Genomic DNA, 6,000 nt, shown 5'->3' on the forward strand with positions numbered 1-6,000 from the left:
TGTGTGCAAATAGCTTCTTGAAATCCACTCCCCAAATTTGTGGGCAGAGAAATTGGGGGACCATTTTACTGAATTTATCCAGGGGAGGAGAAATTCTCTCAACAGTTTATAAGAGTGGGCTCACCATTAGCAGTGATACAGCTTCTTTGTCCCTTGTCCTCCCAGGTTTTTCTGTCTTCTGCCATAATGGGCGGCAGCAGCAGCAGCAGCAGCAGCAGCAGCAATGTTGGCACTGGCAACCTGAACACCAGTTTGCATCCACAGCAACGGCCGAGACCCACATCTCTTCCCTGTGTTCTTCTACCTGTCTTCCTTCCATTGTAAACGGATACACTTAAGGAGCTGACCTCACTTCTCTCCTCTCTTTCCTCCTTCCTCTCGGACCAGCTGAGGGAGAGGAGACATCTTCCCTTCGCCTTTCTCGCCTGAAGCATGAGGGCAATGTCCAAGACTGGGCATTGTCCCTCCAATCTAGTTAGTTAGCAAGAACTAGAGCCTTTCCTATCAAGTATGTATTTCTATTAATAAAGATAGTCGTCTCTTATTTTGAAACCAAGTCTAAGTCTCAGTGATTGAAAGCCAGGTAAAAGCTTGCTGTCTCTCAGGTAAACCACATATGCTCATGCTGCACAGAAACGCCGAGCAAGCTACTGTCAGCTAAAATCTGCTACTTTAATTTAATCTAATTTAATTTACCAATACTCCAACATGTTACAGGTTACACCGTCATCTCTCTCCCCACCTCCCGCAAATGGTGAAATGAGATTCTGCCCCTCAGCAAGATTCTGGCTATTAAGAAGCAGTATGCAGTGTGGTTTGAGTGACAGTCATAGGCACTTCTACTGGATAGCCCATGTGACATCACTAATTATGTAATGCCACATTCACACCAGACATTTATTCCATTATTATCCCACTTTAAACATTCATGGATTCCCTCAAAGAATCCTGGGTAGGGTAGTTTGTGGTGCTGAAAGCTGTTAGAAGACTCCTATTCCCCTCACAGAGCTACAATTTTCAGAGTTTTCTGGGAAGAGGAAATGCCTATTGAAACAGATTATCTTGACCCATCCCAGTCTAGGTTCAGGCCTGGTTATGTGACTTGGTTGCCCTGATGGAAGCCCTTTATCGGGAGAAGGACAGGGGGAGTGCGACCCTATTACTCTTACTTGATCTCTCAGTGGCTTTTGATACCATTAACCATGGTATCCTTCTGGGCCGACTTTGTGAGATGGGTATTGGAGGCACTGTTTTACAGTGGTTCCGATCCCATCTCCAAGGTCATTTTCAGAGAATAGCATTGGGTGATTATCTTTTAGCCCCCTGTCAGCTGTGCTGTGGAGTGCCGCAGGGTACCATCTTGTCCCCCATGCTGTTTAGCATCTATATGAAGCCTTTGGGAGTGATCATCAGCAGATTTGGGGCGAGGTGACAGCGGTATTCTGACGATACCCAGCTCTATTTCTCTGTAACATCTGAATTGGTAGAGGCTGTGCAAGCCCTGGACTGCTGCATGGACTCAGTGGTGGGCTGGATGAAGGCCAATAAACTGAGTCTGAATTTGAGCAAGAAGAAGGTGCTATGGGTTGGTGGTTTCCGAGTTCAGATAATTGGTCAGTTGCCTACTTTGGATGGGGTCGTACTCCCTCTGAAAGAGCAGATCTGTAGTCTAGGGGTGCTCCTGGATCCATCTTTGTCACTAGAGGCTCAGGTGACCTCTGTGGATAGGAGTGCCTTTTACCAGCTTCGGCTGTTAAGATAGCTGTGGCTGTTTCTGGACTGGGATAGCCTGACCACTGTTGTCCACGCAGTGGTAATCTCCAGGATGGATTACTGTAATGCACTCTATGTGGGGCTTCAGCTGGTGCAAAATGTGGTGGCGAGAATGGTCACTGGGGCAAGGTATCACTAACATGTCACCCCGCTGCTGAAAGAACTGCACTGGCTGCCCCTTTGCTACCAGGCCAAGTTCAAGGTTCTAGTTTTGGTGTACAAAGCCCTGTATATTTTGGGTCCAGGATATCTGAAATACCATCTTATCCCTTATATACCCAGTCAATCACTGCGCTCTGCAGGTGAGGGTCTCCTGCAGATACCATCTTATCAGGAGGTCCGTTATGCACAACATACGAAGCGGACCTTTAGTGTGGCGACACCTACCCTGTGGAATTTAAATATTAGACAGGAACCATCTCTGTTATCTTTTTGGTGTCTATTGAAGACCTACCTCTTTCAACAAACCTTTTAAGTTAGAGACCTTATCTCAATCTGTGTCTGTGTTAGAATTGCTTTTTAATATGTTTTAAACATTCTTTTTAACCTTTTAAAAATGTTTTGAATGCTTTAATATTTTTTAAGCTTTGTTTTAATGTATTTCAAAGTCTGTTTTTATGATGTTTTAAAGTGTTTTTAGTGCTTTTGTTTGCTGCCCTGGGCTCTTGCTGGGAGGAAGGGCAGGATATAAATCAAATAATGAATAAATAAATAAATAATAAATACTCTGTGGGCTGCTATAAACTCACTTTGACAGCCAACCCAATTCCAGTGAGTAATAATTGACAGAGAGAAAACACACAGGCAGCAGCTTGGGTACAACAATTGCAGCCGCACTTTCCAGTATGTGAATTCTCTTTTAGCACTATTGGGCAAGAAACAAACTGTCATGAAACCAACAAGGTGCATCATCCGTGGGTTTAAGGGGGTTGAGCTGAGGACATGGAAACAGTGTTGTTGCTTCTATGGATGTAAGGGAGTGAGGTTAGATTCTTTTCCAGAAATTGAATTTTGGACCTTTGCATGCAAAGCATATGCCCTACCACTGAACTACAGCCCTTCCTCTGTTTTAAAAAAGTATATTTTAAAATCGTTCTTTTCAATTCACTAATGAATGCACATCATATCTAGGCCAGATACACACCATTCATTTAAAGCACATTCAACACACATTTGAAGCACATGAATCACACCACAGAATCATGGGAACTGTAGTTTGTGGGAACTATAACTGTGAGGAGGAAACTATACTTCCCAGGATTTTTTGGGGAAGCCATGTGCTTTAAATGAAGAAATATTTATATAACCATGACTGTCAAAGATGTTTATTATTTACACAGCCTGCAAAGATATTTGTAGTGTAATCCTATATTTGTTTACTCAGAAGCAAGTCCCAGTGCATTCAGTGGGTAAAGGTGAGGTTAAAGCAGAGCTTGGAAAAGTTACTTTTTTTGAACTACAACTCCCATCAGCCCAATCCAGTGGCCATGCTGGCTGGGGCTGATGGAAGTTGTAGTTCAAAAAAGTAACTTTTCCAAGCTCTGGGTTACAAGTACATGAAATGCAAATAGAAAAAGAAAAACAAAAGACAGTGATGATTTCCTAAATGCAAAACCATACTAACCACAACAAGATTCCTATGAGTAAGGCAGAACACTCATCATCCAACAACCAGCCAGGATTCCTAACGAAAACTAAAAAAATCCTGGCAGCCAGTCAGCCAAGATCACAGAAATCCCCATGTAGCACAACCTGACCCAGGGGCTGCAGTTAGTGCAGAATGCTGCTGCATGATTGCTGACATGAGTGAGACCCTGTCAGCACATAATACCTCTGCTCTGAAATCAGCACTGGTTGCCGATATGCTACCAGGCCAAGTTCAATGTGTGCTTTTCCTGTTACTGGTGCCACACAGTACTTGTTCTGCTGCTGTAAGAAATCAGTCCTTTAGTGTGGCAGCACCTATGCTTTGGAACTCCCTACCTATTGCCATTAGGCAGACACCCTCATTGTACTCTTTTCAACACCTGCTAAAAACATTTTTGTGTAGGCAAGTCTACCCAGGCACGTAGAAGCTATTCTGTTTTTTATCTGTTTTTAACTCATTATTGGTTTTATTATTTTGAATGTTTTTAAATACCTGTCTTTAATTGTTTTTCCCAATAATTTTATTGTTTTAATTCCTTCTGTAAACTGCTTTGAGATATTTTACAATAAAGCAGTATATAAATGTTGTAGATAAAATACATAAATAAATTTTGGAGTCACAGTGGCCCTTGGGTCTCTTTCCACTTTTAGGAACAAAGGAATCTGCCTTATACTGACTCAGGTCATTTGGCACCATCTAGTTCAGTACTGATGACATGGACTATCATTGGCTCTCCATGATTCCAGGCAAAAGTTTGCAAAACCCTACCCTCTTCAACAGCCCAGGAAAATTTAAACTTGTTTGACTTCTGCACACAAGAGAGAAAAAGACTGAAAACTATATACTTACTCAATTTATGAAACAACAGTTTTCAGGCCTTGCAATGTGGTCTTGGTACTGCCTGGAGCCCAATACTTATTGGCTACAAACCTGAAAGGGCGGGGTTAGATCAGCCATCTACGAGCTTGTTTAAGAGATGTTGCGAGGGAGCAGCTGATGTTTTGGTATATATCTCAAGAACCAGGCCACTTAGAAACTCTTTTTTTAACATGAAAGCTGAGAGTCCGGAGATTAAGTTGACTTACCTGGTGACCCAGAGAGGACCCCCCAAAAATGGAGTCTCTGGGCAAAAACCAGACACTTGGTAACCGTATTCTTTTATATGCCAAGTATGCGCTCTTCCACTGAGTTACAACCCTTTCCACACGTACCTGTGCTTTGGACTTTATTTGGTTGCTGATGTACTCAAATCATTGGTTTAACTGACAGCAGCTCTCTTACTTTAAGGCCACATCTCCTTTGAGTACCCTTGTACAATGTTTTTTGTAATATAAGTTTCAAGAAGAGGATGCCACACAGAAGATGCAAAGATAATGATGACTTTAAATACAAGAGCCTGAGGAAGGAAAAAGCCATGCAGCACAAAGCTGCTTGCAATACAGAACTGAAGACTGAAAGCCTAATACCTGAAAGCTGATTCAGGTATGGTAAGTTAGGAAGGCCAATTCACTAGGAAGCCATGGGAGTGATTGCCTGCCACTGTCTTCTGTTGCCTCTTTGTTGGAGCTTCAGGAATCGGAGGGCTGTCATTTTGGGGTTTCCTCATGTCTTGTTTTTCTACTGATCCATGCACAATTGTTTCAATTTTTGTTTTGTTGTTTGTTTTGTAATGAAATCACTTTGGACCCATTTTGTATGCCTCAGAGATAAGCCAATCAATTATAATTAAAAGAACATTTTGCCTTAATGTGCTCTTTACACAGTTCAGCTGCTCCTAATAACTGCACATCTTGTTGAAAGCTGTTAATGAGAGTTAAACATAATGGCATAAAGCAATGCTTGCCTCTGGGTTTGATTGGAGAGGCTGGGCGTGTGAAGATCTGAAGGCAGATTGGCCCAAGAGAGAGTGTAATGTGACTGTTTATACAGCATGGGACATGGATAGGTGACCCATCATTGTCCTAAAGAAGCCCCTCATCATCAGCAAGGTCAAGTATATGATTTAGACAGAGGGGCTGCTTCTTGCCCAGCAAGGTGTGAAATAGCATTCAGAGTGTGACTTTATAAATATTGATTCAGAAATTGCTCTAACCGCTGCCTCCACAAATAGTTTCCTCTGTCCAGGGAAAGGGGAGATAAGGAAAGCAGCGATGGCTCATCATCCAAAGGATAGGTTTTTAAGTAGGGAGCGGCCATCCTTTAAAGGAAAGAGTAGGTAGATTCTTTAGCCATCAGTCCCATCCTAAGCATGTTTATGCAGAATTAAGTCCCACTGAGTTCAGTGGGACTTTCTCCCTACTGAATGAACCTCAGAGGATCAACTCCAGCCACCACATATGTTCATATCATTTAATTTATTTATTTTGAAACATTTGTTGTTGTTGTTGTTGTTATGTGCCTTCAAGTCGATTACGACTTATGGCGACCCTATGAATCAGTGACCTCCAATAGCATCTGTCATGAACCACCCTGTTCAGATCTTGTAAGTTCAGGTCTGTGGCTTCCCTTATGGAATCAATCCATCTCTTGTTTGGCCTTCCTCTTTTTCTACTTCCTTCTGTTTTTCCAAGCATTATTAT

This window comes from Rhineura floridana, chromosome 2 (assembly GCF_030035675.1).
Source record: "Rhineura floridana isolate rRhiFlo1 chromosome 2, rRhiFlo1.hap2, whole genome shotgun sequence".
Lineage (NCBI taxonomy): Eukaryota > Metazoa > Chordata > Lepidosauria > Squamata > Rhineuridae > Rhineura > Rhineura floridana.